At 43.6% G+C, this 26,479-nt stretch overlaps 1 protein-coding gene across 8 annotated transcripts in view; it reads left to right on the top strand.

The window, feature by feature from the left end:
- The window catches only part of GSG1 (germ cell associated 1), a 107,960-nt gene that overhangs the window by 69,485 nt on the left and 11,996 nt on the right, over nt 1-26,479 (top strand). The window contains exons 1-3 of one of the 8 annotated variants that reach the window (XM_068191510.1): nt 22,752-23,760; nt 24,467-24,641; nt 25,611-25,677. The exons of 3 other annotated variants lie outside the window; for them this stretch is intronic. The gene's annotated coding sequence lies outside the window, so the exon portion shown is untranslated. Of the gene's footprint in view, nt 1-22,745; nt 23,761-24,466; nt 24,642-25,610; nt 25,678-26,479 lie in introns of those variants that run through there. 4 more of the 8 variants (XM_068191514.1, XM_068191512.1, XM_068191511.1 and 1 more) reach the window with 4 other exon arrangements.

Consider the following 26,479-nt stretch of genomic DNA (forward strand, 5'->3'; position numbering starts at 1 on the left):
GTCAAGAGTCTCTGGGAGGAAACCAGCGATTCAAAGAAATCTGTGCAGGGCTGCCTCTGACTCAGTGTGCAGCGCAGAGACCGCAGCCTGGAAAAACGGCTGACGCTGATCCAGCTGAGTAAGAGAGGCCCACAACAACATCTGTTTATAAAACTGAACTTCTGGTTGTCATAAAAAAAAAAAAAAGTATAGTTACAAATGTGGCAACAGGGCTTCAACAATAAAATCACTCAAACAAACAGTGGGTTGGCAGGGGGGATCCCGAGGCTGGGTGAGTCACCACATCCCCTCCCCGTGCTGCTTGGAGAGAAGTCGCTGAGGCTGACAGCGCAGGGGAATTCAAATTGGACCTGTGAGGTTGGCATGGACAAGACTTTTAGGAATATATTAAGGAGTAAAGATGCTCAAAATGCAGCTCTGGCCTGGTGGTGACTCTAGAGCGATTTGGCCAGATAGTGGTGGTTTGCTTCCACAGAGAGAGTAGGCAGGGAAGAAGAAATAAGGAGCTTGTTATTCACAGTTTTCTGAGGTCAGCATTTCTTGCCATCTTAAAGACTTCTAAAAATAGATCCTTTACATTTGTTGAGAATTGGCTGGTGGAGTTGTCTCATAGACGCTACAGGCAAGATGGAATAGGGATGTGCTTGAGGTATGGGTGAAAGGGGAAGAAGTTTGTCAGAAAGCATCTGTGTTAAAATCCATACTGTGATAGAGTTGTCAGTCTGCTACTGCAAGGAATCAACCCTGCCTTTGCAAGGCCCAGCAAAAGATAAGCAGATATTGACAAAATACCTGACAAAGGCCTTTCCCACTTTAATGAGGATGACATTGGATTGCCTTTATTTGAAAAATGAAGCTGGTTCTCTTTGAAATCTACACAGATTAGAAGATTTTACTGGTTTTCAGATTATTCCTTCTGTCTGGTGTTATTGATATGTGTCTGGTCTAATTTTAGACTATAGCAACCTGATTAAAAAAAGAGCTATGGATAAAACAGCAGCAAAGATGACACATATGGTGGGCAAAGACAATCTGTGGGAATTTTTCCACCGATGGAAAGTAAAGACAGTCTTTTTTCCCCAAGGATAAAATAAGCCTAACTGTGTTTAATATCTGTGAATTGGAATGTGCTTCTTGATATATATGAATACAATATTCAGGGAAAGGAAAGTTTATTTGCTTTCCCTGCAGTAGAAGCTGGCATTTGCATTGAGCTGCACCATCCATTTCCCCTGCTCTGTTCTCCTGCCAGAGTTTATTGGAGTGAGGGATGCTCAGCTCCATACAAAATACTAGAGAACAGGATCTCAAAGCAAACTCTGTTGACCAGAGTTCAGCTGTGGTGAAGTATCCTCTGCCCCAGACCTGTTCATAAGTGACTGCCCATCTGTCAGGGACCATCTGCCTTCAATCACAGAACTGCTTACTGGCACCCAGCAGACAGAACACCTGTATCAAAAAGACACTCACATAGGGCAACAACAGTGGAGCCTCCTAAGAGGCTGGGTATGAAGTGAGCCTTGATTGGCAAAGCATTATTTGTCCTGAGAGCGCAAACTAGTTTTGTACAAATTGCTCTCTAACCTGGGAGGCCGTGACAGGCAATGGCCAATATCAGAGGCTTCAGAGGCAGGTGGAGGTGTTCTGCAGCATCAGCATGAGCTTCCCCACAGAAGCGTTGCTTCCTAGCTCTCCATCTGGAAGCAGTGGTGCCCAGCCAGCAGAGAGAAGAAGAGTAACCAGACAGGCCACACAAGCTGTGACCGTGGCCCTGGAGGAGCGCTGGTATGCTGCCAACCATTGGCTTCATCCCTGCTGCTAGACCTGTCAAGGGTATGAGGGAGTGTAACAGCACGTGTCAAGTGAACAAGAGTGCGGATAGATGCTCCTATTTGGGAGCGATGCTGCACGTCAGCAAGATGATGGTTTAAAGAAGAGAGGGTATGCCTCTCACACCAAGGTACAATGAGGTCAGGGGAGAGTTCAGTTTCCATTGAGCAGATTGGTAGCTCCAAAACCCATATTTCCACCGTTCATCTGGGTACAGAGAAAGGTTGGAAGTGAGAGAACTCCTACCAGTAGCTTAAGGAAGGAGAAAGTTTCAAGTTGAGAAGACTGATCACATTTTCTGTAGCTGTTTCTGTGGATGAAGGGTTAGCCCAATAGGTCTTTGTGTGTGTGTGATAGAGAACCAGCTCTATCTGCTCATCCAGAGAAGAGGCTGGTCTTTCTGTGTGTCTGCAGCAATTTCGTCCTTTATGGTGCATGGTTTCCACAAGGCAGGTTGCAATAGAAAACCCTGACATGAGAAGTCTCAACATGAGATCAAAAGTCTTAGGCATTCTGCAGGTTTGACACACTAAGGTTGAATTGCTTAAGATCCCCATGCCATACTTCATGGTGTCCCTTGGCTTAAGCATCACTTATTTCACAGGCTTTTCTGAATGCCTGCAGTTTGTTAATTGGAGGTGGTCAGGTCAAAGCATGAGAATTTAAAATGTGAGAATCTGGATTACCATTTCCATGGGCAATGAGAGGGTGAAGCTTTCCCACGAATGCCATGCCTTTGCTGAAGTTCTTCCCAAACAAGCAGCTTGCAGATGCTGTAACTCTGCTTGTTTTGCCATGCCCCACACATTTGCAGGCATTACTACTGTCTGTGAGCAGTAGCCCTTGGCATTAAAGGTGAGTGTCCACAGTGACATTAGATAAGCACTAAACCTCTGTAAGCCCAGATCAAAGGAGGAATGGAGGATATGACTGGGAAATGGGGTGTAGAGTTAGGAGTGGGGGAGGCATGGTCAGACTTGGCTGGGAACATCTAGAACAGATTGTTTTTAGAGACTGGGGGTGCCAGGAGAAACCATACGTGATGTCTCTTTTGCAGATGCAACAATCTATGCTTGGAAAAGTTCTGTAACTGAGTTCCCATGCTCTCTGGGATGCTCTCAACAAGAATCTAACTATATGCTGTTTGGATGTGCTTTTCTGGCTAACTATCTACAAACACATATTGCATATTAAGCCCCTGTCAGTATAAATAGCATGTCTTTCCACCTAAAGAGTTCCTCTCTCTTATATGTGCTATTTACTCTGTACATTATCTTGCTGGCTGGTTGCAGGACAAATGGAAGTGATATGATGTTCACTACTTCTACACTTGTCATGACTTGGAGAAGGCGGAGTTGAGCCTCAGCTGGTGTGTGGGTTTAAAGAAATAGAAACCAGCAAGTTTCATACTGCTCTGTAGTGGTGTAACTGATGTGTTTGTGTGTGTTGTGGGGTTATCCACGTGATACAGTAATTTGCAGAGACACAGGGTAAATCTCAGAGATGTATGATAAACTGCATTTGTCACACCTGACTCTGCAGGGCTTCAAATGTGAGCAGTCATCCACTGGAGAGGAAAGGGCGGTGGTTCCCTTATTTATAGCTTCATTCAGTTTTGAGGAAGCAGATATTGGAAGTCCCACCTCTGTGGTTTTGGTCATTTCTCTAATGTGTCTTGTCATGTTCCTGTCCCTCCAAGGACTGCTAGATGTCCAGTACTTTGGGTGGCTGACTTTGCAAGCTCAGTGGTGCAAGAAAAGGGTGGATTACAGTCAACACTGAACAGATGTAGCTCTTCCTGTTCACAGTTTAATTTTTGGGTTGGGTTGTTGTTTTGGGTTTTATGGGGTTTTTTTAGTTAGGTTTTTTGTTGTTGTTGTTTGGTTTGGTTGGGTTTTTTTTTTTTTTTTTTTAATGTCAGGGATGATTTCTGTCCTAAATACTCTGGTATGATGAACAAAACCTACAGAAAGTCTACATACGATTTTTCCAAAATCACTGAGGGTTGCCAGACTGTTAAAAGTGCAAGAGAGGTATTGAATAGAAAATGCACTGGGTTTATAACATTTGTGTAGGCATGGTTTGTCACAAAGATTTAACAGGTAAAAATTGGAATAGTTCCCTCCAGGACTTTAGCAGTATGAGTGGGATCTGTGACAGAATACATTCCCCACACCTCACTTATCACATCTGGGAAGACCCAAAAGTTCCCTTGTTTATTAACAGGAATAAAAAAATTGATGTGGACATGAGGTAAGAAGATCATTCCTACCATAGTTTCACAGTGATTGGAATTTAGTTTTGTCCTCCAGTTTGGAAAGGACCATAAGTTTGTTCTTATGTCAGAGAGGGAGGTATGATTCTGCTGTGCAGTGGGTAGACTTGCTTCTGAGACTGTCTGACAATCACATTGTGGTAATTGTAGAAGATTCTGTGGGCTTGGGTTCATGGCAACCCATTTGTAACTGGTGAAGGGGTTTGAACTTGTTCTCAGGGGATGGGTAGCCCAAAGGTGCCTTGGCTTCCTAAGTGCTGTTGGATGGGATGAACATGATCCTCAGGCTGAGGTTCTGAACACATGGAGGAAGCAGCATGAGCTGGCTGCAGCTAGGAACAGAGACCTAAACCTGGAAAAATTAACTTTCTTTCTGTGCTCTGGTGTAAAATAAGCCATGATGAGAGCCATCTGAAATGTGGTGGTCTTCCCCTGCTTTTATAAGAGGACGAGAACTGTAGTCCCCATCTCATTTTCCCTTACTTTAATCTCCTTCTTAGTCTGTTCTTTTTTCCATTAGAAACAGCTCAGCTGAAGGTATTTGCTTATAATGTGCAAATGGTACCTCTGCTCTGGCAGACCCATCTGAGCTGTCACTTTCCACAAGAACCTCTCCCAGTCCACATCAAAGGGTTGGTGGTTGGTGGTGTTCTCCACCTGCACATGAAGGCCTTTCTTATGCATTCTGGCAACCAAAGAGGTTTTCTTTATTGCTCTCTCCTGCTCCTGGTTCATTTCTAACTCTGTCTTCTGTGACTGTTGTAGTGTGCAGTGCACAGTACTGATTGCTTCACCAACAGGTTTTACCATATTAGTAGAGGGAAAAAAATCCTACAGGCACCAAGAAATGGCATAAGTTGACAGTGCCTTACTGTTCTTCTTTCATTCAGTGACAATAAAGTGAATTAGCTGCTTGACTGTCCTGCATCCTAGACTGCAACTGTGTTGATTGTCCATAGAAATGGACCTTGGCTAAGAGGCCAAGGCAAGGGCAAGGTGCCATTTGCACTGTGGTTGAGGTTTGATAATGGGACATATATCTATTTATCTGCTGCTCCCGTGTGCTGTATGCATGTGTTAGCTCTACCCAAGGTTTGCTGGACTTTCTTCTTAGAGCAGATGTTGGTGTTCTGAGGAAGTTGTAGAATTTCCTTTTGCAGCCAGAGGCGAGGTTTGGAAGGCACATAAAGGCTTCTGTACTTGCTTCTCACTCTCCACAGTATCTTGCTTTTTTGAATCTCAGCATGCATTTATTTAAATAATGTTATAGTGTCACAGGCTCTACAGATATGCAGGAAGAGTGCTAGCCTGGGAATATAGATGGCAGAGACTGAAAGGGACCTGGCATATTAACAAATCAAGCAGGCAGATCACTTTCACAACTAAATGGAAAGAAAAGCCCAGGGAAGACTTCCTAGTGGTTCCCTATACTGATCTCCCACTGAGGAGAAGGGTTGATGGGAGGGGGGAAAGGACCAAGCTCAATGCATAATAAGAAGAAAAAGAAAAAAAAAAAACGGAAAGTGTCTCTGGGATGGAAAGACAGCTAGACATTGACAAGGTCAGGGCAGGACAGAGAGGGCTGAACACCATGGGTGATGCAGCCAGTAAGGATAATGCCTCTGAGCTCCAAATTTCTGAAGAAAGAGCAGACAGCTGGCAGGAGGCTGGGAAGTCCTCTCCCTTCTGTTGCCATTGTGTGGAAGAGGGAGGGGGAGATCTCTAGGTTTGCTTTTTCATTCCCTGACAGAAAGGGAAATGATTCCTGTGACTGCAGAGCAATGGATCCCTTCTGAAAGAGGAAACAACTACTTGTGTCACACTACAGGCCAGCTTCTGAGGTCATTTCCAGCCGGACAGAACCAGAACAACTTGAACCGACTTCATGGCAGTTTTTCTGATTAGTGAATCAGGGATTGAAGCAGTGCCACCATGTCAAGAAACTGGTGGTAGAGAGAGAATTTGTGAGGGGGAAAACCTCTCACCACAGCACAAAGACTGAACATTTAACTAAGCTCTCTCTCTTTCCTTGCTCCCTGCCCCTTTGCTTCTTGCCAGATCTAGATTGGACTTTTGAGAAGTCCATAAATTGAGAAGAATTTTTGAGAAGAAACATAAATTATACTTTGCTTCCCTTCGTGCATACCCACTCCTTGTCTGTGCCTTATGCATTCTCAAACACGAAAATTTTCATGACTCTGTTCCTTCTGCTTTTGTAATGTACAGTCACCGCTTGTGTGGCTCCCTCGTGCTTGAGGCAGGATATGGGCAGGAAATAATAGCACAAGATTCAAACTGGAAAAATGCAAACCTATTATCTGGGGAAAAATAAATTCAAAGTTAGCTATTCGGAGGGTGGGAGCCTTTGGAACTTGCAAGAGAAATAAAGCTGGAAGCAACTTAACAGGGACAGATAGAGAGCTGGAGAAAAGCTTGAAACATGATAGCACAGAAGAACATAGATCATGTCATTTAGAGCTCTTCAGATATTGATGTCCCTCTGACATTCACAGATCTCACAGCCATATTTCACCCCCAGCTATGCCCTACCAGTGGTAATAACAGTGAAAGCTAAAAGTTTTCAGTTCTGAGAGGATTTCACTTAAATCCTGCAACAAGGAATCTCTCTCTAGTGTAGTCACAAATGGTGCTGTGGGACTAAGGAATTGCCTGGATGGTCTGTGATACTTTCACACCAGTCAGAGGCATCATGTCCCTGTGCAGCTGAATACTGGGAATATGAGGGAGGAAATGAGCTAGCAAGAGGAAGGAGAAAGTGAGCACTCACAACATTGTCGGGCTCTGAGGGTGATTAGAAAGCACAAAGTATTAAAAGCCTGGGCTTTTGTATTTCAAGTGTGCTTATTGAGGATGATGTTTTGTAAGTGTGAACAAAATTCAGCAAAACATCTCAAGGTCACAAAATGATTGCTTGGGTTTGATAGATGTCACAAAGTGATTGCTTGGATTTGATAGGTGTGTCTGAACACCTCCATCCCTGTGAAATACATGACAAAAAGTGAGAATTAGTGAATTGAAGCCAAGGACATGATACAGGTAAAGAGTCCGCACAGGTGAAGAATAAAGACTTATAGGGGTGAACTGGAAAAATGCAGGTTTTGAACCTTGGACTGAAGCTTAAGTGTTGCCCTGGAGCTGTAGGTATTGCCCTGATGAGAAAAAATGTTACATCTCCTGTGATATGCAAGAGAATGGGTCTACTTTATAGTACTCATCAAAATTGGACTAGAGAGTCAAACTGAGCTAAATGAGGCACAGGCTGAAAAACCTGCAACAGCAGGTTTGTGGTGGCCAGGTTTGGTATGAATTATGAGTTTTTTGGGTCAAGTGAAGCACAGAGGAACAAGAGACACCATCATTTGCATCAATTCCAGAAGACCAGGGCAAATGTCTTCTGAGTGCAGGGTCTGATCCTCCTCACAGTGCCGCTGTGAGTGTGTTGGGGTGGGCAGTGTGCAGGCAGCTGATAGGGCACTCCAATGTCCTAATTCTGTTATTGTAGCTGAAGAGGCAGCGAGATATGTGTTAGGAACTTCTGTGTGGTACTTGTGTTACATCTCTTATAGATGGTTATACTCCTTAAAATGACAATGTTTTCTACAATGGTGGGGAAAGAGGCCCTTCTGACTCATGGACCACTTGCAGGGCAGCTATTCCTGCCAGATCACCACCAACTCCATCTGGCTGGCTGCAGAATCCTTTTGTCTATAGGAGAAATGTTCAGGGTGGAGGAGAAGGCAGGCATTGATGTCCTTTGAAGTCTCCAAATGTTACAGCAAGGATGGACTCATTGTGTGTCAGGAGCAGTAGTGTGGCAGGGCAGACCAGCTCTGATCAGGCAATGAACATTTATGGGCTGCACAGCATATAGAGGTTCCTTGTGCTGCCTCCTATCCTTTTGTTCCAGTCCAGTGCTGCACCTTCATGGCTCCATGCAGAGGTGATATCCATGCCATGGGACAAAGAGTGGGCATGGTGAAGTGTAGTATGGTAAGTTAAGAGAGATCTCTGCATGCCACAGCCACCAAAATAAGTGATTGCAGAGTGAAAGCAGGATGGAAACAGCAATGACAAATGGAAGCTGCTAAGTCTTTGGTAGCTGATGTGCATCTTCATCTCTCAGAGGGGTTTTATTGTTGTCTCTGCTGTCCCCTTTTGGGGGAGCAGGATATGTGGCTGTGATGGAGACATGAATTGCAGCCTTTCTCTTTGCTGGAAAGCGCTCCTGCCCAGTAGTCACATGAGGGGTCACTGATGGTTCTCCATTGCACTCTGTCCCAGCAGCAGCTGATGCTGCTTGCCAGTGTGGCTCACTGGGTAAGCACTGTGTCCCTCCCAAAATGCCTGGAGAGGGTTGCCAAGCTGAGAGGTTCTGAGTCAGAGATCTGTGGAGGTTTTTCTTCCCAGGAGAACAGTCTCTGAAGGCAGGCTGTTGCCCAGCCTGTGACTTGCTGGGTACCATGCAAGCTGAGTTCTTAATACAAGAAAGGCCAGCTTGTCACTGTAATTAAAAAATCCTTTTGCCATCTAGGGAAATGTCAGCAGGCAGAAACAAGTAATGGGAGGGCTTGACCCAGACACAAAGAAGCTTCTGTTTTTTGCCTGTCCTGGCTGTCAGTGGTGTTAGGTTGCTCAATGCTGCTCAGAAAAGCAGCTCTGGAAATTCTCTGCCTTCCATGAAGGCTGAAGACATGAAAAGTGAAATACCTTTGCCTGAATGAACGCCTGTCATGGGAAGAGCTGGGATGCTGAAGTACAGCAGGGTGAGAACTGGCAGTAGGCCCAAACTGGGAGCTGAGGAGAATCCTCTGGCAAAGCTGACACCTTGTTTTTGATTTCCACCTTCAGGTGTAATCGATACCCAGGTGCTAGAGTGACTAAACTTGCCTGCTGTTGCTGCTGCTGGTTCAGCAGCTGCACAAAGCAGTGGAGGAATAGAGGGAGGGGATGGGTGTGAGAGAAATTCCTGTCTTGAGAACCACAGAGGCATTTTCATGCCTGGGATACTTTCCTATTTGCTTTCCCCCACAGTGGCCCCTCTCACCTTAGAGACAGTGTGGCACCTGAAACCATGGGGCACATGACCATGAGGTTTTTGGCAGCTGCAGAGTCAGGAGCAGAAGGCACATTCTGCAGTTCAGAATCCTGACTGGAAGATTCTGAGGGGCTGAATGTTGAGGAGCTGAGGTATTTCAGAAGAGGATATCAGGGCGACATCCTGGCTGAGCCTGTGGTTTGGCAGAGGAGAGTGGGGAGTGTGCTGTGCTCACACTTGGCCCACTGATGTGTTTCTAAGCCATCCTATTCTTGGTAGATGGAGGCGAGGAGTTGCAGTGGAATGGTGCAGATCTGCACCCTATCCTGCACCGGTGTGAATAGCCTCAACCTTCCTTGTGCAGTAACCCTGATTTTCCTATGCAGCCCTCAGATGCCCTGAAACTCAGTGACACAGACACTAGCAAGCATCTGCATTCAGTTTCTTGCATCCCTGGATTTTTTTTATTTAAGATCCATGCCATTAAAGCAACTAGGTCTAGTTATCACCTCACATAGAGTGGCCTCACATACCTGTTGTCTGAGCACATTGCATCTGTAAGGGCTGGTGCCAGGCACTCGTTTGCACTGGACCAGTCTCAGAGGCAAGCCCTGGCTGTGAAGAGCTCCGTAAATGGGATCATAAGTAAGAAAACAAGCGTCAACCTGAGCACTTCAAATGGTCAGTCTCGACAAAGAGCTCATCAGAAGGACCTCAGAGGGCTCTGTGGTAGCACTAGTGTTATTCAACACACTTGTAATGGTCTGGACAGGAACATGAGCAGCAAGTTTACTTGAATCCCACAGTTATTCCAAAGAGGCAACATAAAGCCGGCTGCAAAGGGTTGCAGAAAATCTCCTGGCAGTGAGTGCCTAGACTCTCCCTGGTAGACAAAATTCAGTGGTGGCAAATGCAAGGGAATTCCACTACGAAGAAAACAGTCTGGCAGTACAGATATATTGAATGCCTCTAAGTCAGCTTCTACCAGCAGAGAAAGAAATTCTTGGATTCATTGCAGGCAGGCTGCTGAAAACAGTCTCTCAGGGCTCTGTTGAGGTCAAAAAACCAAAAAGAAATGTTAGGAATGAGTACAGAAGAAACAAAGAACATGATTATGCTTCTGTGTACTTCAAGGTCTGCTGAATGTCTGAAAATTGAGAGTGCTTCTGGTTACTACACTGAAGAGCATAAAGAAACACTAGTAAGAAAAGAGAAGACATCAACAATGATCAGAAGTAGGAGAAGTTTCTGGGTAAACACAGATTGCTAATCTTGAAGAAGAGATGCCTGACAGGGAATCACAAATGGTATGGAGAATGTCAACAAAGAACGAAAATTTATGCAGTTCCATATCACAAAAACTAATGGCACCCGATAAACTGGTTAGGCAACAGGTTTAAAATAAACAAGCTATGGACTTTTCCACGTAGGCATCAAGGAATAATGGAACTCTGCCACAGACCGTTGGTGGAAGACAAAGGGGTTGGGCACATCTACGCAGCGCATTTCCTTTGGAGACTGTCAAATGCAGCAGCACAGATGTTACCTCTGCATCAGAAGTGACCTAAACAACAGGCTGATGGGAGCTCAGAAGGCAGACTGGGATACACTGTTTGTATTTCCTCTGTTTCTTATACTTCTTTTATAAGTAAGGTGATTGCAAGAGATACTGCTTCTTCAGTCTGGGCTAGCACAGGTCATCTTCTATTTCTAATAAAGCCGTTTTTTGGGGTTTTTGTCCTACAGTAATTTCCATGTTATTATCTGACCATTGGTGGCATATTGCCGAAGTGGAAAGTGAACTGATGAGCTGGAAAAGGGAACAAACTTCCAGATGAAGAGTTGACCTCTCTTAAGGACATTCCTAATGTTCTTTGCACTGGTGTGCTAGAACATGCCAGAATCCAGAAATAGGGACTTTTGAGTGAAAGCAGGCAAAGATTGTGGTAGTGTTCTTAAAATGAGGAAAACATTGTTTTCCCTATTAGCTTTACTTTCCTTAGTAGATTTCCTTAGACATTTAGAAGGTAGAAGAGACATAGTCTTCCCTTGCAGTAAATATGCTCTGGCTGTCTGATCGAAACAGTTACACCTGTCCAAGCAGGAAATATCAAATTTTGTATCAGCAATTAAATTTGGATTCTGTGTATTTGCAATTGTGAGTAGTACATTTGCAGAAATAACTGAGAGTAAAATTTGTCTCCAGGGATGTTGGCCTTTCCAGCTTGCACAGATTCATTGCTTGGAGACAAATTTCAATTAAGGAGAATAATTTTGCGTGAATAATTTGAGAGGAGGTGTAAGCTGTCCATAGACAATCATTGCAGAAGAAAAGATAACTAGATACAAGTCCAGGACAGTGGGGTGCTGGTAAGAGAAGGATGTTGTTTGTGGCTTAGCACAGTTTCACCCAGAAGCCATCTTAGACACAGCCTCCCTGGCTGTTTCACCGTTTAAAATCCTGTCACAGCTCTGGGGAAGGAACGAATATTCTCTCTGCAAACAAAACTATGCTTTGGTTTATTTGGCCTTTTCCATTTCAAATGCCTCAATTGCTGATGCCTGCCATATTGTTTAATGAGCAGTCCCTCCTCAGAGAATACAGCTTTTAGGATGATACACATAATGAACTATTTCAGCTGTGGTCCTGCTTTTTTTTCCTATTCTGTTCTGCCCAGTTTCTGACTCCACCTTCTCTGCTGCCCAGCCTCCTCAGTAGACAATGTTTTTCCATTTAATTTTATGAGACTAATGAAAGGCATTTTCATCCCCTCCCCCAGGACTGGAGAAGAAAAGCCCACATCTGGAGGCTATTCACAGCTGGAAGATATCTTCTGACCTTCCTTGCTTTGAAATCCAATCCATGTAACCTTCTGTCTAAATACTCTGTTGCAGACATGGCAGAAAGAGGCTTTGTGAGGGGAGTCTGTGGAGAAACCAGTGACTCTGACATCCTTTTACAAGTGCAAGACTTCACAACTTTCTTCGCTATGAGGGAATTTTTTTTTGGGTTTATGGGTTTCCTTCTTTCAAGGTCTCCAAATACACATTTTGGTAGCAATTAGAAAAGGGAACCTTATTCTTCTGAGATGTTAAACGTACCCAGCAACAGTTAAAATGAGTTGTCTGAAACATTGCATAGGTTTCAACATTCACAACTGACTTTGTCCAAATGGTCCAGCCAGTGGTCTGTGGGCTGCATTTCATCTATAGGACAGTTCACCCAGACTTCTAGTGACTTCCACCACTGAATAATAAAACTTCATGTTTCTTGAGTCCTCCTTGCCTCCTTAGAGTAAATTGCTATAATCTGACCCCTGCTAGCCAGGAAGTTGGATAATTTGTAATTCAATTTTAAATACCTCAGAACAGAAATGTACTTGTTATCGCTGGCTTTGCTTAGCCTCTATAGGCTTTCTTCTCTGACTACATCATGGAGTGCTTTACAATGCTTACAACCACACTCATCATTGTCATAAATGCCCCTGTCATGACTAATAGGACAAAGATCATTGAAATGGTGGTCTGGAATTTAAGGCCTGGCACAGAGGACACAGGTGTGTCTTTTCCCTAAAGTAATTAAAAAAAAAAAAAAAGTGAGGGGGGTATCCCGTTTGTTCCCCAATGGGAGTCTGTCTGTTTTTATGTCCTGAGACTGGCCAGCAGCTCCCTGTGCCTTTCCTATGGGAGTTCACTGTTTTTCACCAATAGCCTCAGGTGTTTCACCCTGCATTGGATCTCTGGGACCTGAATGGGTCCAACTATCTTAACTTCTGGCACCACACCAAGGTACTGCTTGCTTCCTTGCCTGAAAACATCTGCCTTGATGTTCCTTCTTGTATTGCAAATCTGAACAGACTAGAGAGGCTGTATTCTTCTATGTTAGTATAATTTGGGAACTATTTCTGTCTGGTTGTTGAACTCTTAAAGTAAGTGAGCCCTATTCTGAAAAGAATAGGTGTATTGTGTATGTACATGCACTCAAGAGCTGGAAGAATATATTATAATAGATCTGTCTCAATTTTCTAGTCCTCAGTCCCAGAGAGACTAAAGGCATCTATTCACCTTTTGATAAGTTAACTATTGCAGGATGTGATTTATGCTGTTCTATTTCACATCATACCACTACAGGCACTGTTCAGCTTGTGTGTCATAGCTCAGAGGATAGCAATAAACCACTGAACAAGAGTGGCTTAAACCACGACAGATTTTATAGATACTTGTCTGACTCAATTTAGTTTTCCAGGCTTCCCCACAAATGTAATGTAATTTAATGGTCTACACATATTTAGGCCATATTCAGCCTATGTGCTACCTCAGTTTGACTCACATATTGTGACTGTTTCCAAGCCTGCTGAAGGAACAATAGGTTAATAGCTCTGGAGAATAAGTGACTATTTTTTTTTTCTTTTCTCAATCTCGAATTATTCTTTTAGTGAGACAGAACATCCGGAATAGACATGTATTTTGGGGAATATGGCTGCTTGTGCCCAGAGCCAGTGTCTCTATATCCTCATAGAGCCAAGCAAATACTTTTGTAGCACTGGAATTAAATTTGCACTGGCATGAAAGGCAAGCACAGTGTTCATTACTGTTACTGACAACTTTTTCTAACAATCTGGGGAAACAAACCCAACCATATTATTACTAATGATTATTACTGTTATCTGCTCTATGGCAATGCTGAGAAGCCAGGCCCCAAGTGTGCCAGATGCTGGTCAGAAATATAATCAGCCACCACTGCCCTTGGAAATCCATGTGATGCTGAAAGGCAGTAGTCATCACCAGCATGGCTATCACGGAGATCTGTGTTCCTGTTTCAGAGTGCAATGATCGGCCTGAAAGAAAACCATTTTCTTTTCAAATTCTCTTCAGTTTTGATACTTTGAGGAGTATTTCTATACATGTGACACTGACATTCATGCCTCAGTTATTCTGTTTGGGATGATCACAATGCTGTCATCAGGAGCAGCAAGACCAGCTTCTGGAGGTAACCAGTCCTCTCCCACTGGGACTGTAGCCTCTTTGCCTGCTGTGGCAGCTGAACATGGTCACTGCTGCAGCTCTCACAGACTGCTCTGGGACTGTGGTTCCTTAATCGTTCTGAAAATCTGAGTCTTGCTCCCAGCATTGCAAGTGCTGTGCTTCCTTTTGACAGGGTGGTGAACCAAGGCAGGGCAGGGCCGGACAGGCAGTTCTGCTGAAGAACTGGGTTTGCATACACAGTGATGAAACTTTGTCTTGGAAGGACAGAGGCAAGTGGAATATACTGCTTAAGAGAGAAGATCCAGAAGACAGTATCTGGTGTAATGGAAAGAAAGGAAATTTTTAGTTGAATATCAGGACTGACTTTTGTTGGTGTGTGGAGTAGCTTCCCAAGGGAAACCCAGTAATGGAAGCCTATCAGTTCTGGTCTCCAATGCTGGACTGGACACAGCAGGACATACTGCAGGCCAGGAAATTAACTTGCTTTGTCTGGGATTAAGACTATGAGCATAATCCTGCACCACAAAAAAGCAATCTGAATGTTGCCAGTGACCTCAGGGAACACTGGCTTCTTCTAACCAGAAGGCATCAGTGCTGATTTTCCATGTCTCCTCTGCACTCTAAGGTGTTTCTTATCTGTGCAGCTGTGTCATGACCTTCCATTCAATTCTGCTGCTTACTCCCTTCAGGCAGCTGTTAAGGAAGGATCCTGAGAGTTTCAGATGCTCAGAGCATTAAAAGAAGAGAGCCAGATATACTTCTCAGCTGCCGGGATTGGAGGGAGCACATCCCTGTTGTGCATGAGGCTTGCTAGACTGGGTTCATTTCACAGAATCATAGAATGGTTAAAGTTGGAGAACACCTCTAAGATCACCAAGTCCAAATGTCTGGCTAGCACCACCACCATGTTCACCACTAAACCATGTCCTCAAGTACTGTTGATTAACTGAAACTCACCCTGGCCTCTGATGTGGCAGAGACGGGGAAAGGCAAAAACAAAGGAATTGATGCCTTTCTACCAGGCTTTGTCTTACTTCCTTCCCTTCACTTGTGCCTCCTGCTGCCCTGGGGCTACTCTGCCCAGTAGCCCTTACAGCAGAGGTAGGTGACTATTTTTGCTCTTTTGTGCTAATGACTGGTCCCAGTGGACATCTGTCTCTTGCCAGGTGCATCCCAGCACAGCTATCGTCCTAGTTCTTCCCAGAGCTCCCAAATGCTAAGGTGTGTTAGTACTGGGGTACACAGGGCAGTGGTGACGAGGGTGGAGGCAAATAACTGTGGTTTTAAAAGTAAATAATTTATGCAACAATAACCTCTCCACCCAGGTAATCACCTTGAACAAACATTCTGCATGTCAAAGGTGTTTCTGGAGATAAGGGTTAGCACAATGAGACTCCTGCTTTCTTGGCTTTATCTAGTGCTCAGCACTTAATGCCACCTTGCTCTCTGCTGAATGCCTCTAAGTGCCTCAGCAGAGGTTACCAGTCAGGGACAAAACTTCAGGGGGAAGTCTTGCACTGACAATAAGGACAGTAAGCTTCCAGCATGCTAAGTGTGCATTTTCCAAGAGGGCTGAACATAGCCCCTAAAACTTTGCCCATGATGCAGAAAGTGAAGTATTTGCCTTGGGGAGAAAATGGACAGATATGGAGAAAAATGCGTTCTGACGGCTGGGAAATTAGGCTCACAGCTGCAAATTGCACTTGTGCTCACAAAGCAGGCCGAGGGTTTTTTTCTTTCCTTTTTTTTTTTTTTTTTCCTTTCTTTTCCTTTTTTAATACTCATACAAATATTGGTTGATGGAGATAATCTCTTTCTCCTGGACTACCTGGCCATGGAGCTCAACAAAAGAAGTCCTGGAGTGTGCTGCTGAGGGCTCAAGACTCAGGCTTGTGACCTTCCTGTGGTATATTGACAGGCCATTACCATGTTGTGATGGTTGCCTAGTAAGGTAGTGACACTTGTGCTGAGGCACAGTGACAGCTGTGTCACACCTGCGGGCTGGTGAGGCTGAAACTCCGTAGTATTTGTTTTGCAACAGCGCAAAGCTTGCATCAGTGTATCCCTAAGTCAATGGGAGCTGGTGTAGTGACAGGGTGACAGTGTCATGTGCTCACCTAACTTGTAGCACAGAGTGCCCTGCAGTGGCTCCCTGACTTGCCGTTACCAGCGGCCCCGCGAACAGAAATGACGGAGCCTTGCTGTGGTCATAGAGGCAGAGACTGAGCGGGAGCTATTTTTGTGTTGTGATGGAGTGAACAAGACCATGGCGTGTAAGAGTCCGTGGGCTGTGATTAAGAAACGTTCTTCTGGGTGGCAGGCTTAGAGGCAAATAACCAACACCACTGCTGCTGCACGGCTGGGAAAGCGTGTCGATGGTTAGACCTCAGAAAGTACCTGCCAGGGGAGATCCTCTTACTAGCAAGTGCTTCTAGGGGGGTTCCTATGGATGTCATCTTTTATCATCTCCTGAACTCATTTATTAGGAAAATTTAATTTCTGCCATATTTGTGTATCACATAAATGACAGGGAGAAGGACAACAACAGTAAGGTCAGCTCAAACTGCACAGATGGATCTCTTAAGTGCATTTGAACAACAAAATGCTATGGCTACCTTCTTATAGCAAAGTGTATATCGGGATGTGACAGGGAGATTTGAGACAGTGTCCTGTCTCACACTGCCACTATAGAGGATATGGGAATCAAAATAAACAGTCTCCAGGCTAAAAACCTCAACAGATTAGGAAAGACATCACTCTGAAATGTATGAGGGGAATAGTGAGTGGGACATCTTTTGCATTGTTTCAGTCCCACTAACTTCTGTGTCCAAGCTGACCAGTGGAAGAATAACTTGGCACCCTCTAAAGTCTTTATCCCCTGAGAAGTTATATCAGGGACAATATTAGTGTATTCTCCAGTTGGCACGAATCTGTAGGATCCCTGACCCTGGAAATGAGGTACACAGGTGAGGACAGGAGGACTTGTGCCTTGTGCTATGCTCCTGAGAGGAAGGCAAGCTGGGAAGACTCTGCAGTATAGGCCTGGTGAGATCATGCTTGAGTACTGCCTTCTATTTCCCTGTTTGAAGTTCTCAAAGGATGCTAAAAACTGGAAAGGAGTCAAAATGTAGTTTATGTAAAAGAAAGTTAGGAATTGACTTAATCAAAGTCCACAAATATTTCACTTGAGAGATAGATTTCTTGTAGTAAACAGTGCTGGAAGAAAAGGTCTTGTCGAAATCTAGGTTACACCTACACTGGTAAATAAAGTGATCCAGAGTTAGTTCTCTGAACCTGAGGGCAAGTGGCACAGCATTCATTTGAATAAAACTTCTTCTCCCCCAAAGAAGATAGCCCTGCCCAAATAATCTGTTAGGAACCCATGTTGTCAGTCAGCCCTGCTGTTAGGAGAGTACCCTCCTGCTGTTCAGAGAACACTGGCTGCCACAAGCCAAAACTTGCCACAAAGCATGGAAAATTGCCTGTCAGGGCTTGTGCATGTTTTGAACTGCTTAGGTTGCTAATAGAGAAGTCACCTCACTGGTTGGCAGTGAAGACCATCTAGAAATGGTGTGTGCACTCTGAACTGTGAGGTTGGTTAGCTAGTGGGACAGTTTAGGGATAGTAAATTCCTTGTCATTTGAAGTTTTTCAGTCTAGCTTGGATGTCACCCTAAAAAGACAGAGATTTAAGAGAAACCATGGCCACAATGTAGGCAGGAGAAACCCCAAGGGTGATTGCTGTGCACGGGGTCAGAGCAGATATCTGCTGTGTCCAGCTGTGTCCCTGAAAGGTGTGACCACTACAGGGAAAGCCTCTGTGAGAACCTCCAAACAACTGTAAAGAGACTCATTCTCCATCATCACTGCTAGGAGCCCTAAGCTCTGTGGAAAGCACTCGATTAAATCTGCCTCTGGGATAGGAGATTGAAGTGGCACTCCCTGCATTCCCTGCTGCTCTCTTCTGTGGGAAGTCTGAGCGCCTACACATAACCTAGTAGTTTAGAGAGGCTCTGGGCTCAGAAAAAGAGAGAGAAGATTTTTGGGGGTGGATATAGGTATCCCAAGCCATGACTATTTTCCAAGCAGTGGTGGAATAAGCTGGCTAAGGTCCTGCAGACATCAGGTCACTTTCCCTGCCTGTACATTTTGGTTATGGGCTAGTGAGCTGTGTGTCTGAGTCAGGGTACCAGTGAACGCCTGGGAAGGTGGAGAAAGAATAGTACAGGAATCTTCCCATTAGGAAATACAGTAAACAAAGCCAGATTGGATGTATGGCTCCTCTGACACCCCTGCCTACACCTTCCTGAATACATCCCCAAGGCAGCAATTGGTGCTGTCTGGGACAACCTGTACCTTACCATGTTTGATCTGCGACCGACAGGTTTTTTCTTTAGCAACAATGAAAAGACATCAGTAGCTCTTCTGTTCCAGAGGACCTCAAAGCTTCTTGAGGACCTCAGAAGAGCTTTTGAAACAATAATCTCTAGATCTTTAGTGCAGAGTTTAAGCCAGCTGTAAAAATGGTTAAGAAGGTCTGTGGGGAAGTTCACTATAGATTTTAATTTTCATTTAATAATTTAAAAATGCTTTTTAATCTATGAAGAGAGTGGAACAGTAGATCTGCTCCAACAAAGACATGAAGCACATATTTAAGGTCTGTAACAGACTGTGGGTGGAAAGAAACACCAGTAAGCTCAGGAATGGTTTCCTTTGGAATCTTAGCAATATTGTACTTCCCACGTCACCTTTGTACCAAACCTGGAGCATGATGATTGCAGAGGGAGCTGTTTTCCTGGTCTGCTGTGTTAGCCCTAGAGGTGTTTCAAGGCTGGAATAATAAATGTGGTACAGTAGGATTGACTAAACTCTCCTAGGGCTGATTGGGAAATGCTCAATAAGGTTGGACTTCAGGTGTCTCTTAGCAGAGCGCAAGGGCATCCTTAAGATTGCAACACAGACAAATTTACCAGACATGGCAAAGGGCCCTAGCACAGGCCAGTTGCCTGCTTTGAAAGGGGCGTGGCTGACCTGTGACTCCATCCAGTCATGAACTGAAATGCTAGGGATGTTGAAAGTCAGGATTACATTGGTAAAGCTGTGTGTGAGGCTTCATGACTGATGGGAGTAATTGACAATATTTATTTTCCAGCACTGGATTGGAGTGAAATACCAGCTCTTCAATCCTTTGTTTTAATCCAACCCTCTGAAATCTGAGTTCAAACCAAAGCAAAACAGAAATTCTTGTTTTAAAGGCAAGGAGAGTGGGAGAGAAGCCCCTAATCAAAATGTCCTGATAATTGAAAAATCTGCTGGTGAAAACTAATATTGTAGAGTCATGCAGAGAGCAGGAGCTGAACCTTCCCACTTCTTACCCAGAGCTGAAGACTGACCATGAGTGACAGCAGCATGCTTAGGCAGTGTCATTATTCTCTCAAAGCCACACTCTCTACCACTGACCTAGCCCCTAAATCTTCACCATGGTGTCCTCAGTGTATCTCACCCATGTTTCAGCCTGCTGGGAGCAGTCCCTCTGAGCTGTGTTCCCTCCTTTTCTCTCCAGCCAGTCTTCTAATTTCATAGCCTATTCCAGGCTGAAGACTTCTTTTTTTTCTCCTTTGTGTCATCCAGGAAACACACCCACCTCTCTTGCTCCAGCCTCATATTCTGCCTCACTCAGAGATTCTGTAGCTCATTTGAAGTAATTTCAAGCAATGCTAACTGTGGCAATTTTTTTAACCATGGAAATTAGGGGTTGGAAAATCTTGCTAGCTCATCCAGTCCATCATTTTACATTCTAGCCTAGCCCAATTCCTGCAAGATTCTTGCCTGCAATGCATTTTCCAGTGCATTATCCAGCCTGCATCCTTTGCTTCCCATGAGAAACTGTACTACAGAGGACTACTTTTCACTGTTTGGAAGAGGTTTCTGAAGTTTTCTTTCCATTCTGCCTGGCCTAATTTCTTTAAGTTCTGCCTGTGGTAACATGCTAGCTGGGTTCTCCTGCCTTCGTGCTTACCTTGTTCAGGTGATGGCAAATAATTCTTGTTCAGTCAAACTGTTTAGCCACTATGCTTAATGCTTAGTTGTAAAGCTCAGCAGTAATAGTCCTTGGCTACCTGGAAAAGGCTAACATTGAGATTAGCATGTTAATGGGTACAGAGAACACAGCAGACATTGCTGGTACTGCTGCCTCTTTATTATAAGTCACTTGACACACTCCATCACAAGGTCTGGCTTTGGTTGCTTTTGCCTTTGCCAGACTTGAAACCAACATCATCTAGCTCATGTCTGCTTCAGTAGTTTTATAAGGTTCTTTTTGGTTTTGTTTTTCATTTCAGTCATGACCACTTTGCTATTTCTTGAGAACAAGGCTGGCAGGGGAATATTCTGTTTTATCCACATTTTAAAAATTCTAATTACTTTTTCTTTAAAAAACCCAACCACCCACATTCTGAGCAATGTCTTGCATTAAAATAAATCACACTTTTTCTGTCAGAAACAGATCTTTTGTCACCTATGACAAAGGCCCCTGCAAAGCTGGCTAAATAATGAGCTTTTGAGATATTGCAGCTTGGGCCTGCTCAGAAAAAAATAATGGGAGCTAGGAAGGACAGTTGTTTACCTTTTTTTTTAAACTGTGAGCCTGAGTTTAAGACCCAAGTTATATGTACTTGCACAAAGACCCCTGGCAGTGGCTGCAGGGTCACCTCGTTCTGGCCTCCCTTGGGCCAGGATGCTGTCACTGTGCCTGGCCCCTCCTTTCCATGGCTGGGTCACCCTTGGGAACTGATATCCTTGGCTCATGCATGGAACTGGGGTTACCTGGGCATGCGGAAACCTGGCTAGGAGGAAACAGAGAGGTGTGGAGAGAGGAGGAGAGAAAAAACAAAACAAAACAAAAAAACTAACCGAAAGAAAGCCAATCAAAAAAAAAAAAAAAATACAGCAGAAGAGAGGCAGACGCCCTATTTTGCTGCTGGCTGTCTCCAAATATTTTGTGTTTTTGTTTTCAACCACTGGGGCACTCCTTTCCCTCAGGACTTGTAGGGAAGCCTGGGTGCCCTGAAACTCCCCTGGCACAGCATACACGTGCTGTATCCACCCCATGCCTATGGCAGTGACACCATCTGATCCCGGCATTCCTTGCTTCCATTGGGCCTCCAAGGCATGGGGCCAGGGCCCCAAATTGGTGTCACTGCTGCCCTGTCCTGACCTGTCTCCTCCCTGGTGAACAGGTGGCTTCAGCGTGCTGCCCACCACAGCATGCAAGGCCATGGGAGGCATGAGCCATGGAGATTGGATTTGACAGCAAGACTGTCTGTGAAGCCACAGCTCCAAAATGCCATAAAGGAATGGAAAGAAATCCCAAATCCTCATCAAATCTGAGGAAAAAAGATGCCCTCAATCCTGAATAATTATCAGGATATCCAGAAAGATAAAAGGTGCAATTATAATATCTATCATGATTGTTTTCAAAGCACCCACTGTAACAAAACCCCTCTGCTCAGCACTGTAAGGAAAGGTGGTGTCATTATTCTCTTCAGACAGCATATTAGACCTTGACTCCTCTGATCTGTGCTTGCTAGCACCCTTGCTCTGTCAGGAAACCCAGCCTGAGAAACTCGCTCGTGCCTTCTTGCCACCATGCTTACTGCATTACTTGCCATGCTGCCTCTTTATTCATTAATCCTTCCCCTCCCAGTTTTCTCTTCCTCCCCCCCTTTTTTTTTTCTTGTCAAAGCAAGGAGTTTTTAATAGCTAAAGAACGAAAACACCTCCCACGCCTTGCCTTAAAAAAGCTAACTCTCTGTTTTACTCACTCTTTTAGATTTCCAAACCTTTCCTGCTAGCTTAGATGTTTCGTTTGAGGCACTGGTTCCTCAAATACTAGCATGTGAGTAGAACTTTAATGAATTATGTAGCTCCAATGGCCTTGAGAGGACAATCCATGTGAATAAATAAATCAGATGTGGAATGGACACCGTGGCATTTTGTAGGGATGGAAAAGTTTTCTCATTTACATTATGATTTGATTGGAAAAATGAGATATTACAAAGGACTTTATTCCAGGATGGAGTGGTATCTCCCTCACAAAAAATTTTAACAGTAGGCTTGAAGTTTTTCAGGGTGCTAAGGTCATAGTGATGCAGATGGATTGATTAAATAATCTTTGGAGACTTCCTCTAACTCTGCTTATTCTGATTCCCCATGGTGAAATGCAGGAAAAGGTAAATTGAAGCAAAGAACAATTGCTTTTGCTTTCTCATTTCCATGAGTGAAACCAAAGTGCAATGTAGTTTAACTGTACTGTTTCAAATAATTTTTTTTTTTTTGCTTAACATATTAAACATATCCTTGACTCCAAGATCACCTGCATCTCTGTGAAGTACTCTTTGCACAGATTAATTTTAGGTCCTCTAATTTTTTCACTACCAAAAGAAAATGTCTCCTGCTGTCGTTGTGCTGATTCCAGTATCAACAAGTATCCCCTGTGCGGTAGATTTGCATCTGTGGGAATGACTCCAAAGACCCAACTTTATAGTGTGTGGAAACACGGGCTATTTTGAACTATCAATCCAGCCATGGCTATGTGGAGCTTAGCACAGTTCACTCTGTTCCTGGACTTAGGTTTGTACACTGCATTGTGCTCCATACTGCTGGAGCGAAATTCCTAGCAACACCCAATTAAAACAAGCACTGAATGTTTACTCCCCATCACTGCCACTGCTTTGACTGCAGTGTAAACGCTCCACTAATGACTTGGCCGATGGGAGGGGAAAATGATGTGTCAGAGCCAAGTACAGAACTGGGAATTTGGGCCACCAGCCAGCTGGTTAGATCACAGTGTGTGCCTCTAATGAAACACATTGATTTGTGACTCTTACAATAACATTTTTAGGAAATCACTTCACTGGGTATTTATTTGGGTGTTGGAGCAGCCTGGTCAAGTTGGAAAACTAAAGCAGACACTGTTTACAGAGCAAGAGTAAAATTTTAAGAATGTGATTAATTAATCATTGGAATAACTTTTCTAAGGACGTGATGGGGTCTCCATCATATTCTGCTGCACAGTCAATACCAGATATTGTATAAAATATGTGCTATAGCTCTGGTAGGAGTTCTGTGTATCACTACAAGTGATTATCTAAAGTTATTTGGGTTCTGTTACATCTGAGAGGAGATTATGTTGTTGCAATGGTTCCTCTTGATGATAAAAAACCCCAGGAGCCTGTGGTAGTCATTGAGTCTGGTTGTTTGTGATTTTGAGTAGTAACAGACTGAGATCTTGTTAGTGGTAGATTTAAAAGTAGCAACAATTTTCATAGAGGGGACTACCAAATTACAAATGCTCATTCTGCAGAAGTGGACGCCCTGCCAATCTAGTGGCTGATATAATGTGCTGTGATGATTTAGCGAGCTCAGAAATAATTAAACCATCAATAAAATTACAGACTTGGTACATTTCAAAGCGTCTGCTCAGATCTCATGGAATTTCTTGGCTACTACATGTTCAGTCAGACAGAAAGACATGGGGGTGAATCCATGATCACCTTGTAGTATTTCACTGGATGCCTCAGAAGAGCAGATGGGAATAGTGAGCAGTGGATAAGGTAAGCATTTATCTGCTTGGAGTTTTGTACAGACGTTATCTGGACTGGCACCTCTTTAGTATCCTTATAGATCTGTGCATAAATTTGTGGTTTTCTTGTCTGTTTGCAGTTTATGGTTAGCTAAATTACATAAATACTATTTTTTTTCTGTGTGCTCTGGTGAACACATCCTAGAGTTTAAGTCTTCTGTGAAAAGCAACCCCCTAGCCTTATATATAATATATAGTCATATATTTCCTATCCAGAAATTGAGACACCTGGAATCTCTAGTGAGTTCTCAAAGTCTTTGTTGCTGCATCTGATTTTTTTACTTTTCATGTTTGCTTTCTGTGTGGTTTTTGAGTGTCTGACAACCATAAAGATTAGGAAAAAAAAATCCAGCCAACTAAGACTTGTTTTGAGAAAAAAAAAAAAAAGAAGGAAAAAAAAGTAGCTAGGTCCAAACTGACTGACGTGTTTGTCCATCTTTAAGATGCATTTACTTAGTCCAGTTCAATCTTTATTTATGCCACAGTCTCAGTATCTAGCAATGTAAGCTGATCATCTTAAAAACAGAATTCACCTTTAAATGTGCTTAGACTAGAAAAAAATATGCCTGGTGAGGTCATTTTCAGAGCAAGAGTTAATGCATCATGCAAACAGCTAAATAAAGGTTACAATCTGAGTGGAATTATTCAGAGCTCAGGGAGAAATCTGGCATTTGCAGTCTGTCACTGGGTTTGAGAAGTCTGGCTCTCTCCATGTCACTGTCACTCGGGAGACATCCTGCTTTCTGTGCGGCAGTAAGGGAGGGGACTACGGCTCAGAATGATCTTCCTGTAAAAACAGCAAAACCAGGAGCGATGGGAAGTGTCATGTGCAAGGAATGTTTGGAATGAGGGGTGAGTATGAGCCTGTCTCTGTCCAGTTTTCACAGAGCAACTATATGGGTGTAAATAGCCACCCTTCTTCCTCTCCTTTCCTCTTCAGGTCAGCTGAAGAGCCAGTGTCAGGACAGCAAATGGTCCCTGATATCCCTGGAGCATCGCTGCATGGGGGGCTGTGGGGAGTCGTGTGCCTCTTGAGACCCTCCAGTTAAATATTGCAAGTTTTGGGCCCTATCTGGCAAGGTCTCCTTGACCTTCTTTTCCACCAATATCCCTGAGAGTTGAATTTGTCACTTTGGGGCAGGATACGCCCAAGCCAGGATGTAGATGGTGATAGAGCCAGGATAAAAATGCATCACTTGTCAACGCCCAGGCTTTTTTAGAGCTGGCAATCTCCACAGTGGTGCTGCGTGACGATTTTGGGGGGTTTTTGTTTCCTTGTTTTGTTTCTATAAGTCAAGTATTTGGCTGATTGCAGAGGAAATCAACTGCTATGGGCATTCACTTCAATGGGCGAACTTTAAACGAGTCACCAGGGACTGGCTGCTGCTGAGTTCAAAGAGAAGGAGACATCCAAAAACTCTAGCCAAGCCAAATTATGGTGGGAAATATCAGATACAAAGAGGAGAAAACTGAAGGCACAGCAGGGTGAAAGACTGATGCAGCTTGATTATCCTGTTTATAATAGATCAGATTGAGGTGAGGTTAATATAGAAAATTAAAAAAGTAAACCAAACCAACCAATCAAGATCTAAACCAAAACCTGATAAAATCCCCATAATTTTGCGAAAGAAAGTTTGTTGAACATCAGGAAACATGCTCTGATGTTGGTGTTTAATGAGTTGTGTGCAATAATCTGGGGAAATTTAATGTGATAATTGACAAAATATTGTGAAAAATGTTAGAAAGAATAGTTTCATGCAGGGCAGAAGGTGAGCAAAAGCTCAGCTCCTGCAATCATTCCTCTTTTTTTTCTTTTCCCAGTGATTTCAAGTGTTCCCAGGCTAAGATAATTCCAAGAGATGGACCCACACCCCATTTCAGAGTCAAGGTAAAGAGTTTGTGTTCATAAAAATGTTAAAAAAAAAAAAAAAGAAGGCTATGGAGGGAGGAATTTCAAGGGAAGGAATAGAAGTCTAAACTCCAGTGTAGCTTCCCCCCAGCATACACATGAGAGCAGAGACTCCTGAAAAGAAGACTAGAGAAAGATTGCCATCTTCTGGAAGGATAAATATCTGCCATTATTCAGAGAACTAAATCTGCTATAAGCATATTTTTTAAACCATAGCATATTTCTGATAAATTTATTTCTCAACATGAATTCTTATCCGTATTAAACTAATTCAGTTTAATTTTATCGATATATATGCCATGAACCCAGCTTTAGAAACTGACAGGGAATCTTGGGTTTTAATGATAGTCTAACCAAGTTTAAAATTAGGAAGCTGTTAAGGATTATCAGTAGAGGTGGACTTTATCTGTTCTTGAGCTCAAAAAAGAAATCACTCTCCTTTTAAATGGCATCAGCTGTTGTTCTACCTACTTGAGTAAATTAAGTACATCTGTTTCAAACAGAACCTTTTTATTAATCAAAAACCTGCAGGCAGTCAATGGAGCACAGGGACATTTAGCATTGCTTTCAGTTAGTCTGTCTTAGAAACGCTTATCTATATTAGAGGAGTTTATGCAGTGATGGGGATTAAAATAACCACAGAGCTACTGCCCATTCTGCTCAGGGCAGGAAGGGTCAGGAGCCCAGGACAGCACAGCCCATGTGCTGGACCATGAATTCTTCTGCTGCCCCGTGCTGTGTGGGGCTGTCACAGGCTGTACTGTCACCCAGAGCTATTCCA

This window comes from Anomalospiza imberbis, chromosome 5 (genome assembly GCF_031753505.1).
Source record: "Anomalospiza imberbis isolate Cuckoo-Finch-1a 21T00152 chromosome 5, ASM3175350v1, whole genome shotgun sequence".
NCBI classification, from domain to species: domain Eukaryota; kingdom Metazoa; phylum Chordata; class Aves; order Passeriformes; family Viduidae; genus Anomalospiza; species Anomalospiza imberbis.